This window comes from Meriones unguiculatus, chromosome 8 (genome assembly GCF_030254825.1).
Source record: "Meriones unguiculatus strain TT.TT164.6M chromosome 8, Bangor_MerUng_6.1, whole genome shotgun sequence".
NCBI classification, from domain to species: Eukaryota; Metazoa; Chordata; class Mammalia; order Rodentia; family Muridae; genus Meriones; species Meriones unguiculatus.
In genome coordinates this window covers 85,840,867-85,855,256 of record NC_083356.1, presented here as the reverse complement: position 1 = coordinate 85,855,256, position 14,390 = coordinate 85,840,867, and the positions used below count along the sequence as shown (strand labels likewise).

At 41.2% G+C, this 14,390-nt stretch overlaps 1 protein-coding gene and 1 pseudogene across 13 annotated transcripts in view; one reads left to right on the top strand and one right to left on the bottom strand.

Moving 5' to 3' along the window:
* The first annotated feature begins 3,465 nt into the window (after positions 1-3,465).
* The window catches only part of Gtdc1 (glycosyltransferase like domain containing 1), a 409,253-nt gene continuing 398,328 nt past the window's right edge, over positions 3,466-14,390 (top strand). For 2 of the 13 annotated variants that reach the window (XR_009593840.1, XR_009593839.1), the window contains exon 1: positions 3,466-3,698. The gene's annotated coding sequence lies outside the window, so the exon portion shown is untranslated. Of the gene's footprint in view, positions 3,699-3,979; positions 4,069-14,390 lie in introns of those variants that run through there. The other 11 variants (XM_060390105.1, XM_060390106.1, XM_060390113.1 and 8 more) reach the window with 10 other exon arrangements.
* Positions 6,788-8,011, bottom strand: LOC110561967 (large ribosomal subunit protein uL4-like; annotated as a pseudogene).

Below are 14,390 nucleotides of genomic sequence, written 5' to 3'. Positions count from 1 at the left end.
TCTGGCTTGCTTATCCTTGGAAGCTCGAGGCTACATCACTTCAAATCGATGGCTTCAGGTTTCTCCCTCTACTTTATCTGCCAAATTTTCTAATCTATTTCCAGGGAAGAAAACTACTCAATTGTCTTGCAGTGTGCTAAACAAAAGAGCATCTGGTTCAGCTGAGCTGTCTTCCTGCAGATGGCAAAAGTGCCACTTGAAGTCATGGTAGCTGCTCCTGCACACTTCACAGGATACTTTGCTTTTGTCTTTGTAGAAAGGCTTGCCTTCTGCCTTTATACCTCAGTCTGAGATTTCTGTTCTTTACTAGTAAAAACCTGGAGTTCAGTGCGAATGTATGATGTGTCCAAGGCCATACTCACTGCCTACCTGGTTTAGGCATGACAGGTAAGAGAGCTGTTAAGTCATTGCCATATTTCAAGAGAAGAGTGAACGTTCTGGGAGTCATTTATGTGACTGAGTTTTGAGCTATAAAAGTAAATCTTATAGAATCTGAAGATATTTATTCTTCCTTAAATATGGAGGCACAGATAGGGAAACTTAAATGTATCTAAAATTCAATAGTGTCCCAAAGGTAAAGAAAATACATTCATGCTTTGCACATTGTGAATTGTGCTGCTTATTTTAGTCAGCATTCATTGCCTTTTTTTCACATCTGATTCTTCAGAGACGTTTCTCTTTGACGTCACACATGACATCTTTGTTGTTAACCAGATTGGCCTTTTCTTAATGCTTATCTCTTCGACCTTTCTGCTGCATGTGATGCTATAGATTTTCTGCAACTAACACCACCTACCCACTATTTAGTCTTGACATTTTCATCTTCTTTGCTAACCTTGCCAGCAACCTTGTCTACTTCTTATCTCCTGCCTGTATTATCATGAAGGCTTGCATCTGCTTTTCCAGGTCCCCATCTATCCTTCAAATTTGCAATCCCAGAGGGACTAATCTTCCAATGTCCTTACTTTAACCTGACCTCAAAAGCCCTCCGACACTTAAGGCTTTAATATCTCCTTTGCTTCATTCCTTCACACTTTTCCCAGTTTCTTATTCTAGATGTCCTTGCTTTTCGTAAGAGTCTTGAACACATGAAACATGACTTCTTTTGGGTCTCAGTGAGAACAGGAACTGTTTGTTTTACTGCTTTGTCTTTAGTATCTAGAACACTGTGCAAAGTTCACTGAAATTTGTTGAGTGATGACTCTATAGATCATATCATTTCCAGTCTACTCAGCTATACCCCTCACAATTTCTGTATTACTTCATCTTGCTGTGCACAGGTTGCTTTCCCTGTCCATGGATTATATTTCATATGATATTAAGTACATTGTCCTTTCTTCTCCAAGTAGATCACAAGCTACTTAAAGGTAGAGTCAAAGCAACATTTTATATATATTTAACAATCACTTTTTAAATTTTATTTTCTACTGTAACATATACTTCACCATAGAAAACACTTATATCACTATGGCTGAATTAGAAATAAAAATAAGTTGACCATAAAAATACAAGGATGAGGCCCAGGGACATCGCAGCTTTGACATGTCAAAAATAGGCCCAGGGCTATCTTCTAATTCTATTTGAGTTTCAAACTAGCTTGTGGAATGAGAATAAGATGTGGAGGATCTCCCTTGGGAAGCTATCTTGCTTCCTTATCCAGCAGTTTTCAGGCTGTTCCTAGGAGCACTGTTAAGGACCTGGGGCCTATGTGGCTCCAATTGACTTTTGCCACAATTCCCAAATCACCTCGGACTTACTTTTTGTGTTTTCTTATGTAAGAAGCACTGATGTCCAATATACCTAACAAGGTTATGGACTTCTGATGTTTTTCACATCTTTCCCCACTCTTTCTCCCCTGCCCAGTGTGCCCACAATGATTTCCCACTATGTCTCATGTTGAAATCTAGGTCCTTACATTTTGGCCTAGCTTGCTTTTGCTTCTCAGGTTTCCTGCTTCACTTCCCTGATCTTACTTTCCACCATTCGTGGTGTGCCTGTTTTCTTCTCAGTGCTTTTGTTCAAGCATTTTGCTTTACTTTCTCTCCTGTATACAGTGCCCTAAACAACGGATCTTTTTGTTGTTGTGGCCTTTAAGAAGTCTTTTCCTAATTTATGTGTATCATTTTCCCACTTAACGTTTGGAAATTACTGTTGAGTTCTTGATTATTAGTGTTGAATTATCATTTCATGCCTCATATTTTACCCCACCAATAATGTTGTAATTTCCTTGACAATAGAGATTTCATAACTCTTTTAATCAGGCACAGCCTTTGGCACCTCTGAGGATGAATGTGTTTGGTTGGATCATGGTCCCAGAGCCCAGGCCAGAAGTGACTGAGATCATGCAGATGATCCCTGGCTTTGTTGCAGGTTGCACAACAGGAGTCCTTGAACATGTTAGGGTGAGAAGGCTTCTAACAGCAACACCTAACCTCAAACTCACAGATCATGTATACTGAGGCAGAGCTGCGACGTCAAAGAATTCTGGTGTTGAGTAGCTTTATATTTGTAGTTCTAAATCCTACGCTGACAAGTACATGAGACAGGTCTGAGTATGAATCCAATCTTATTCCAGTTAAGCTGCATATATAGGTTAGGCAATTTATCTTCTCTGGGCTTCAGATCTTAATCAGCAAAATGAAAAAAAAAAAAAAAAAGACTCCAGGTGATCTTGAGAAGCTGATTCATTTACAAAATTTTGATTCTTCTTCCAGATTGATAAACCCCAGCTTTGGGGGTTTCCCAATATTTTATTCTGTGAAACAGGGTTTACTAGATTCATTTGCAGTCAGGAATTCTCATTTTCAGCTTTCTGCATTCACTCTTTTCTGTTTCCCAATTTGTGTAAAAGTGGACGGACAGATGGTTTATTAGGTCTTTAAAATGCTTTTGATACTGTTGTTCAATTCAAGAATGGTTTTAAGCTTTGGAGGTCCGCATAGAGTGTGGGCTTTGTCTAGAAGAGAAGATCATTTTCACTGTTCAATTTAAGGATAATGTTTACTCACATAACTTTGAGCAACTCGGATATAACTCCAAAGGCCTGATCAGTTTCTGTTGTTTTGGTATGCTTAACGCATTTCTGTACTACAGTCTGTTCCAAGTTGTAGCTTTAAAAATGAAGTTACCAGATAAAAGCATATACCTACCATTGCATGCTTTGCCTTTGCCTGAATCATTTAATCCACAACGTGATCTCAAGTACAAAGTCATTAATTCAGAATCACAGAAATGTGATATATCATACAGATCATATAAAATGAGACAAATACCTCATTTTACAGCGACCTTTACGAGTTTTCTTGGGCTCTTTCTGACTTTCAATTGCTCTGTGACTGTTCTTGCGATTAGGACTGCGAAGGTGTTATTATTAATACTCATGATGCATCTGAAGTTCATGTAACATCGACAACCCAAAAGGCCGCACATGACTTACGTAGACAGAAAAGCCAGCTTCGGCTAGCAAGAGATCTGCCAGGAGTGCCGAGGGAGGGAAAGCAGGACGTGCTGGCCAATACCCGCAGGAGGGTGGGCCCTGGCCAAGCGGGGTCCCTGAGGCTCGGGCGCGCCCGGAAGGACTAGGGGAGGGGACCACAGGTGCCGGCTGGAAACCTGCCTGCGAACGCGCGACCCGGTGAGACCGCACACCTCTGGCTAGGAAGAGGAGGCCGCAGCGCGGGCGGAGGCAGCGACCAGAGGTGTGAGAGCGTGCGGAAAAGCCGAAGGGGCGGCGGGGGCGCTGGCGTGACTGGAAAGCGTACGGGGTGGTGGTGGTGGGGACGGCCCGTGGGCGGCGAGCAGGTGCGAGAAGTCGCGCCGCACCGCGCCGCGCGGCCTCTGAGTCAGGGACTCCGCGTGGAGGCCGCCGGCCGGGAGGGGGCGGGGCCTCACGCCCGTGGGCGGGGCGAGGGGCGTGTCCGGCGCCCGACGCGTCCCGAGGCCGCCGGAGCCGCCGCGGGGAGGGGCTGCGGCCTCAGTGGCGGCCGCGGGGGAGGGGCCCGGCGTCAGCGCGTCGCCAGCTGGGCCGTCGGTGGCCTGGAGGGAGCCGTGGAGGAGGAGGAGGAGGAGGTGAGTCGCCTGGGCTGGGAAGCTGCGCTGGCCGCGGGAGGCGGGGAGCGCGGCCCCTCCCTCCCTCCCTCCTTCCCGCCCGGCGCCCGCCTCGCGGGGCCGCGCGGCGCGGAGTTCCCAGAGGGGCGGCGGCCGCGAGGAGAGGGGGCGAGGAAGGCGGGGCCCGAGGCCGCGCTTCCCGGGCGCGAGCGCGGCCTCCTGCCGGCTCGGCCGGGCTGGCGCGCGGTGGTCCTCGGCGACGCGTTTCCCCGGCGCGGAGGCCGGGGCGCACCGAGGCCCGGCGGACCCCCGGCCGGCCTTCCCCGGGCGGTGGCGCGGCGTGGCCCAGGCCTGCGCCCTCCTAGTCACGATCCCGGCGTCCCCACCGCGGGTGGCGATTCCCGACGTGTCGCTCTCCTTCTGCCCTACCTCCAGGCCCCCGCCTTAGAGGACCCGGCGTAGGCCTGAGGTTTCCGCGGGGTCCCGCCGGTCTCCCGACGTTCTTGGGCGAGGAAGGGTTCTAGGAGTTAATAAGTTTTTGCTGCGAACGGGACGACAGCAAAGTTGCATTAATGCATTAGTTTAACTCTCGGTGTCGCGGTAGGCAGCGCCCGCACCCCTCCTACCACGCCGCGGGTCCAGAGCAACTTTTAGTTTTCTCAGAACCACGCCTCATTAGATAAGTAAGCTTTGAGATCCTGAAGTTAGTGCCTTGAGACCCTGTGATGGGAAGTTCAAAGAGAAAGAGAAGGGCTTACGTCTTTTTTTTTTTTTTTTCCTTCCACCTGTATCACACAGTTTGGGGATGGAAAACGTGACCTTTCCACACGCGGTGGGTGCCTGTCCTCGGCCCTCTTGTGCCCCAGCTTGCCTGACTCAGTTGTTACCACCCCCGGAGTTGATTTTAAAGCTTACTCTAGCGGTCAGGTAAAGGAGCTCTTGGAAAAAAAGCGGTAGTAGAACTCAATAGAACCATTTTAGCCTGTTTTGCCTTAAGCTTTAAACCATGACAGGAGTTTCACGTAGGAATCCACACGCCAGAGACACATTGAATTTTAAATAGTGCGTTCCAGGTTTTGATGTGGAATAGATTCTTCTCAGCTTCCACTGAGAGGAACTTATACACTGTTGTCCTGATGGTCTTGTTCTGTATTTAATGAAGCAATTTAATATCGAGGGTCGGAGGAACACGTTTTGAATCAGGATACTTCGACAAACTTGAAAACCAATAATAGGTGATACCCAAAGCTAATAATAATATATAACTTACTTACTTTTGTTCTGAAATCATGTTGATATTTTTACCTTATGAATCAGAGAATAGCAGGACTTTTTATTTGGGAGGGACCTCAGCAGTGTAATCCAGCTTCACTATTTTACAATTCCAAAAGACTTGGAAGTACTTTATTAAACATTTAACTAGATGAAACCTCATGGACACTCTTGTACCAAACTTGATCTTGATTTGGTCAATTCCTCAGCTCAATGTCCCAGCCTTTTGAGCAAAGTAAAATGCTTTCCTGAACTCTGGTCCTTTCTTTCTTGCCTATGTTATCCTAGAAATTGCCATGTAATCACTATTAAAAACAAAACAAAGAAACAAATAAACCAACAAACATTCTTTTCTGCTATATGAGAATGATTTCTAATTTTGACACATTAGATACAAATTACTTGAAATTACCAAACTCTACTTACATCTCTCTGTTGAAGCATTTCTTTCTCCTGTAGTTTAAAAGTTTGAATTTAAGTAATTTAAAAATTATTCCGATTCAGCTATTTTTTTTTTTTTGAGGCAGGGTCTTATATAGCCTATTCTGAAATTCAGTATATAGCTGAGGCCTGGCCTTGAACTCCTTATCCTCATGCCTCCACTTCCTACCATGCCAGGATTCTATTAGTCATGTTCCTTTAAAAACATTTTTATTTTAATTTAAAAAATTACACGTATGTATATGCATGTGACTGCAAATGTCTATGGGAGCCAGAGGTGTCACTTCCCTTAGTACTGGGGTTGTGGGGATGCTGGGAACTGAACTTGGATGCTGTGTAAAAGGAATACACAATTTTCTTTTTAAATTATTCTCTCATATGTTACATCCCAACTAGTTCCCATCCCTCCTCTCCTCTCATCCCCCCCTCCCATCCTCATTCACTCCCCCTCCATTTCTTGTCAGAAAAAGGCAGGCTTCCTGTGAATAGCAACTAAACATGACATATTAAGTTGCAGCAAAACTTGGCACCTCTCTCTTGGTAAGGCTGGACAAGGCAACCAAGTAGGAGGAAAAGGGTCCCAAAAGCAGGCAACTGAGTCAGAGACAGCCCTGCTCCCACTGTGCAGAGTTCCACAAGAAGACCAAGCTACACAACTGTAAAACATATATGTAGAGGGTCTAGGTCAGAGCCATGCAGTCTTCCTGGTAGTTGGTTCAGTCTCTGTGAGCACCTATGGGCCCAGGTTAGTTGATTCTGTGGGTTTTCTTGTGGTGTCCTTGACCCTTCTAACTCCTACAATCTTTCCCTCGTCAACAGTATTTGTTTGGCTGTGGGTCTCTGTATCTATTTCCATCAGTTGCTGGGTGAAGCCTCCCTGATGACAACTGGGCTAGGCACCAATCTATGAGCATAGCAGAATATCATTAGGAATCATTTGATTGATTTTAGTGTTTTCTTTGATTAGGTTTTTATTCAAATTGACTTGTCTCTATTTGCTCTATGGAATGAAACAAATTTTAATAGTCTATGCAGCAGGCTTTTTTTCTTCTGCAGTAGGTTTCTTCTCAGCTGCTGGCTTCTTCGTTGGGGCAGCCTTCTTTCCTGCAGGTCTCTTCAGCTTCTTGACATCTGCAGGCTTCTTTTCTTTCTTGCCTTCCGCAGGCTTCTTGTCTGCGCTCCTCTTCTCTGACTTGGCTGCCAGTGCTGCTGCTGCTGCTTCCAGTTTCTTCATGAGGAGTTTGTGATTTCTGGCCTGGCGAAGAATAGGTATTCCTGTGCATAGTCTTTGCCTAAGGGTTCAGCTTCAACATGATTCTCAGGTTCTTCGCTGGATTCTTCTTCAAGACTACGCTGAATCCTCTTTTGTGGTGCTTGGAGGGCTCTTTCAAGATTCTGCTACAGCTGTGTTCATCATCTTGTGCATGGGAAGGTTATAGTTACTCTTAAGGGAAGCAGCCTTACACCAAGTGCCATGCAACTCATTTAACTTCCGGAAAGCACTTTCAGTCCAAATATAGAAACGTCTCACATGCCCACCAGGAGCAAGTTTCAAAATGTTCATCTTGTTTACATTAAGCAGAGGAATACCGGGGATGTTTCTGAAGGCCTTGATGATACCATTATGTTCATTATAGATGATGCAGGGTCCCCTGCGCTGGATATGTCCTTGGTTTCTCATTTTGCCCTTTGAGAGGCATAGCTCTTTTTGATGTCATTCCAAGCTGTAAGTTTCTTAAGCTTCCCTCAAGAACAGCCTCCTTGGTCTTCTTGTAACCTTCAACCTTATCTTTAGCCACCAAAGGCAGCTCAGGAACTTCCTCAAAATGATGACTTTTAGATATTATCAACCCTGGTAAGACTGAGGCACTCAGAGCAGAACAGATGGCATATCATTTTTTGGGTGGTGCCTATGACACCAGGTTTTGGTTGGTGCAAACATGTGGCCGCCAGGACACATATTTCCAAAGACAACCTAGCCAGAATGGTGGGTCCTATCACCTTGAACTCTGGAAATTTGAGCCACATCTCTGCCAGTACTCCAAGACTCAGCACTGGTCTGATGACCTGCTAATTGACTGCCTGCATAGGGCTGTCTAAGTTCACAACATCCTTTTGAATGGGAGATTTGAACTCAGCTGGCAATGTGACATTCTTGTCAGAAAGGCTCCTCCTTTTCAGAGTACACTGATATAAGGGGATGGGCACAAGCCATGACAGGGAGAGGAAAAGGCCATGCTCCTATCAACCTGGCTGCTTCCACAGGAAAAGGTTCCCTCCCCCCGCCCCCAGTTGTGTTTGGCTTTATCATGGGTTTCTGGGCATGCAGCCCCTAGGTCCTGGTTGTGTAAAGGGTGGGCTCCCTCTCTTTGCATGCGTCTCAAGCTGGACCAGTCATTGGTTGGCCCCTCTCACAATTTGTGCACCTTTACCTCAGCACATCTTGTAGACAAGACAAATAACAGGCCAAAGATTTCATATTCTTTACTAATGAGCCAGTTCTCTTATCCCTGTCATTCATACTCTTGATTTAGGTAACCTATCTTTCTCTGAACATGGGTATATCAAGAGTTTTAGCATATGAATCACTTTGATATTTAGTAGGAAGAGAAATCCAATACATGAATTGTGATCTAAATCATTATTCCCAGTATTACATTAAAAAGTAAATCCTAAAATGCAGGAACCCTTGAGGTCCTTGTTGGAGTGGGATGGGATTTTTACATCTCCCACAGCAGTGTTTGGTGTAGACTTACTAAATATTTTTTGCTTCTTTGTCGTTTGGTAGGTGGTTTTTGAAAGATGGCGATGGTTTTAATCTGTATGGCTAGTGTCAAGTGCTGTGGATATTCTGTAACTGTGCTCTTGCTGGTAGATGAGTGTCTGGAAGTACCAAATTGTGATTTTAGTAAACTTGAAATTACTAATTTTCTCCATTGTGTTGAACCAGTACTGAAAAAGAATACCAAAGTATATAAATATTTTAGATAAATTGAGGAAAGAAGCATTAATTTTGTTCTTTAATGTCACTGAAAAATTTCTGAAGTAATGTGAAATTTCTACTGGAAAAAAAGTTTGATAACCAGAAATTGAGCAACGTCTAATTGTTACCATAGGCCATATTTTAAAGTTTTGGTTTCACTTTATAAGGATGTATTCTTCAGCCTGTAGAAAGCATAAATAACATGATTTTAGGAACTGGACTACTTTGTTATGTTCTCCTAGAATTTTAAGTGATGTAGTGTGCTTTATGTTGGTGGTAATTACTAAAACACAATGAGTCTTATCTTTCTTTTATGTTTATACTTAGGTTTTTCTTTTTTGTATGTTAAAGCAAAACAAAATAGGAAACATTTCAAGATTTATTTTGCAAAGTGCTATCACTTTTTCCATTGAAAAACTGGTAGAATTTGGGCCCAGCAAATGCATAGCCAGGCCGGTTCCATAGAGTAATTACTATTTGAACATGTGAAGTGCTATACACTGATTCTCTCTCTGAACTACAAGCTTTCTTTCTTTTTTTCTTTTTTTAATTACTGAGACTGTTACCGAAAGCAAACTTAAAAGTAGAGGAGGATGGTGCTTAATTATATGAAGCAGTCACCCTGCATCTATCTATACTGGTAGGTTCTTCAGTACGCTCCTGTCTTCCTGGAGTATCCACTTTTAGATCAGTCCCTTTTACACAGAAGGAAAATATACTCCCCACACCCTTGCCCCAAAATCTCTTTTGGTAGCAGCCAGAGTTATACCTTGATCATCCATTCTTCACAGAAATATGATATTATGCTATATATGCCCTTGACATATTTTCTGTGTGCATGTGAGAGTTTATTTTTAAACACATTTTCATCAGGAGCTGTACAGATGTATGATGTTTCTTACATACATCTCAAAGTATGTAAGAAACGTGCAGATATTTCAGTAAAGTCATAGAGGGAATTAAGATACAGAGTGATAGTTATTACGAAAACAGATTTTTCCCTCCTTTTATGGATTTTAAGCTATTTGAACAAATGATAAACATTTTGAATATTTGTCTAAAAAGTAATCAGGGTTTCTTTTGTACCTCACCTTCTTTCTTCTCTTCCTCCCTCCCTTCTTCCCTGTCTTTCTCTCTCTCTTTTTTTCTTTTCAGAACCCTGTGGAACTAGATCATTCTCTTAGCTTAAGCATCTGGAACAGGTTGGCCAGGTCTTCTCTTCTCTGAACAGGAAATGGAGGCCTGTTTTTGTCTGCAGATAGTAGAGGTCTTGGCAGAACATGGATACTATGTGTGATACCATCTTCTAGATTCATTCTCATTGCACTGCCCTTTTGATACTGAAATGTGGATTCTTTGGCTGTTTTCACTTGAAACTTTTTTGAGGTTTGGCTTTTTGTATGCATTGGAAATTCTAGGACATCCATGATTTATCTATTCAAGACTCAGAACCCATTCCTGGCTAGCCTTTCTCTACCACCATGTTAATGGAGCCACAAATTATTTTTGTCCATTTTGAATGATGGCTAACTGTTTTTAAGTGTTTGATTTTTCTGCCCTATGTTCTCTCCATTTTGATAAGGCTTCTTTTTGATAAGGTGTTCATTATACATTTCTGTAGCATGGTTATTTCCTGTCCTTTAGACTGTATATGTCAAGAGTGATACTGGATTTCTCATAGCAAGTTATTAATATTGGTTAAATACACATTCATTCTAATAGTAAGTTCTTATTAGTGTTGGGAGAAATGTCTACAGAAAATTCATAATACATTTAAGGAGTTTAGACATTTTATTGCCAACATTAGTACTTGGAGGTTTCATATTTTATGAAAAATGACTTCAGTCATCTTAGAAGCATTTACGTAAGGTGCAAAAATTTTGCTATGTTGAATTGTAAGACATTGCACATTTCAGTATGTTTTGAGTTTGATGAATATGTATATATTATTTTATATTTCTTACACATAGAAATTTTATGGCACTATAAAGAAGTGAGTTTAATGACCCCATTTTTGTTCATTAGTAATTATATACTAAAGAGCAAATTCTCATTACAAGGCCCTTAAATTACTGCCTATAAAAAGAGGGACCTCTTTGATTTTGTTCTCCATACAATTCTAGTTATTGTATTGAGGGAAGTCATCAAACTCTTTAGTAGTCTAAACCTTTAATTTGGTTTTAGAACAGCAGTCATGTATTGAAATCTAAAATTGCCATGTCTTTAACAAGTAATGCAAACACTGTATTAAAAAGGTAATGACCATAACTTTTCTTGGAGGATTTCTTGTACTAATTTTTTAAAGAGGACATTTGAACTAAAAATTCCACCAAAGCCAAAATCTCATACATTTAATGATAGTGGAGTACATGTCTATGTGTAGAAGGAAAAGATGGCAATTTTTGTAGTGGTATCTTTAAGTGGACAATTTACTAATTATGTTGAGGTAAACATTTTACAACTCTAAAGGAAAACTTCAATTATCTGAATGAAATGAAGTATGTAAAATTGATTCAGATAAGTGGGGGAACTCTTTAAATGATGCATGCTAAGGGATATGACCTCAATCTTCACCCTCCTTTATGTTTGTCATTTGCTTTTCATGATTGCATTGTGATTCCTTTTGGTCACAATAGAAATCCTTGGTGGGAGAAGTAATATTGATCTGTAGTTTTGTTTTTTTTTTCAATTATCTCTTTCCCAGAATTTGGAACCCGGAACGGTGCTCTGTACTATAAGTAATTGTTCTGTTCTGCCTTCTGCTTTAGAGGTACCCAGAGTCTCTCATTCTCTCGGCTTCCCTCCAAAGCCGTGGACTCTGAGACTGTGATTGGATTGAAATTAAACCACATTCCTCTCTAATCACAGATGCTTATACTTCTTAAAAGTTGGGTTTTCATTTTTTTTTAAAGACTTATTCATTATTTATACAGTGTTCTGCCTGCACACCAGATCTTACCATAGATATTTATGAGCCACCATGTGGTTGCTGGGAATTGAACTCAGGACCTTTGGAAGAACAGCGAATGTTCTTAACCTTTGAGCCATCTCTCCAGCCCCCAAAAGTTCGTTTTCAACAAATAGATTGAACTGGATAAACTTTTAATTCCTTCCCTATCTCTTTTACAGCTATTTTGTAGTGTAAATTCTTCAAATGGAAACAAACTTCAGGGCATGACTCCTGACCTTTGTATATTCTAACTTGAAATGGAAATTTTGCTGATTGATTGGAGTTTAGGAAAATTGCTTCTGTTGTAGTTGACTGAGGTTTGCAATACTCTTGGTTTTGAAAGTCTTTGTATAATTTGTAGATGACCCCTGTAGCTGTGATGACATTATATTCTAAGCTTTTTTTTAAATGTAAACAACTCACATAAATGTGTGCTGACATTATATGAGTCAATTTACTTCATTATTTAATATTGCCTATAGATGATCTCCTTTACTTGAAGCACCTAAGACCATACCTATTTTCAACATGTACTTTGTCATTTATTGGTTTTTAAGATGCAAGTTGAGTCATATCTTGATTGATTTGGGCAGTGTGTGGTATCAGTAAGTACTGTATCAACTTTGTGAGCAATTGGTGAGTCATTGAGACTTTCTTTAATAGACCTGGATGTATGACCAAAGATTTTGGGTTTAAGAGTAAATTGAGACTGATTTTGATTTTTGTGTGATATAAGCCGTAGGCCTTGGGAAGAAGGTGGTATTTAACGTATTTGAATTTCAGTTTTATCATGTTTAAAATGAATGTAACATCATGGTGCACTTAAAAAAGTAATAATATAAAGAAAGTAATAATCTTTGATGTATTAATTCATACGATATTTAAGTAGCATGAATTAATACACTGTTTAGTTTATACACTATCTTAAATAGAATTGTTTCTCATTTGAAGATAGAGGTACTCAAGTAACTCAAAAACCTTTCTAAGTAGAGATCTTGTTAAGTTGACTTTAAAATTACAAAAGCATAAATTATCAGTCTATTTAAATACACATAATATACTGATTTGTGGTACAAAGGGGGAGAATATATGGTTTTTATAGCTTAGATGTCCCCCAAAGGCTTAGCTTTCTAAAATGGTGCTATTAGCAGGGACTTTTAGAGGCAGGGCCCAATATTAAAAGGTATTAAATGTTACTGGGGGAATCATGAGACCCTGGTCTCATAATTTCTGTTTCCTGGCTTGAGATGTATTACCTCCAACTTGCTCTTTTACTGTGATGTGCTTCCCTTGCCAGAAGATTTCATAGTAAAGATAAATTATCAAGACTTAATTTGATATGCATAGTACTTGTTTCTGTCTGAATCTAAGGTATATTGGCAGCTGTTATTCTGACCTTGTACAAATGACTTCCTCTACCTCTAATCTAGATTTCTTCATCTGTGGCATAACAGCTGATGAATAGAGATATGAGGATTAAATGAGATAATATTGGTATATGCTGAGTGCTGCTATTTGTATTACTATTAAGTTTCAGAACAAATAAGACCATTTTGAGTTAAAATCAAAACCATTAATGCAGATACGTGGTATGATCATTGTATACGGATATTTACCATGGATTTGGAGATGTCACCATACCATTTTTATCAATGACTTTAAGCTATTCCCTATAGCTTTACTTGTTTGCTTAAGTTAGTAGTTCTAAAACTGGCCAGTGGTGGTGCATACATTTTTAAACCTAGCACAAGGCAGAGGCAAGCAGATCTCTGAGTTCTGAGGTCAGCCTTGTCTGCAAAGTGAGTTCCAGGACAGCCAAGGCTATACTTTGGAACCAACCAACCAATCAGCCAACAAATAAGCAATAAAGATAGTAGTTCTCAGAATGTTATATCTACTTGTCAGCCAGGTGTCTTTTGCAGATGTGTGTGTGTTGAGAACCCACAAAATTAGAACGATTATGATAATAAAGGTCTTTGCCTTTTTGATCTGACATTTGTCTTGTGGTTTAAAAACAGAAGTAAGTAAATCTGTGGACATCTTTTTTTTTTGAATTTTTAATATATATTTTTTTTAATTTTTAAATCATTTTATACATTCACTTGTATCCCAGCTGTAGCCCTCTCCCTCTTTCCCTCCCAATCCTCCCCTCCCTCCCTCATCTCCTCTCTGCCCCTTTCCGAATCCACTGCGAGGGGGTGTCCTCCTCTCCTTCCCTCTGGCCCTAGCTTATCAGGTATGTTCCTCCCTCAGTGGGGAGGGAAAGCTCATGAGTTCATGTCAGAAACAATTCCTGTCCCCCTTACTAGGGAATCCACTTGCATACTGAGCTACCATAGGCTATGTCTGAGCAGCGGTTGTAGGTTATATCCATGTATGGTCCTTGGTTGGATAAACAGTCTCATAGAAGACCCCTGTGCTCAGATATATTTGGACCTTGTGGGGCTCCCTGTCCTCCCTAGGGACAGGACTAATTCCTCCTTCCTTCATATGGTTCCCTACACTCTGCCTAAGGTTTGGTTATGGGTCTCAGCATCTGCTTTGATACACTGCTAGGTATCTGTGGACATCTTAATAGAAATTAAATTCTAGTGATACCAAACTGTACCAGTAATTGTATCTGTCTCATGATGTGTATTAAAAAACACTGAAAACAGCAAATATCCAGCCAGCTTCACTTCAGAAGGAACTTGAGGA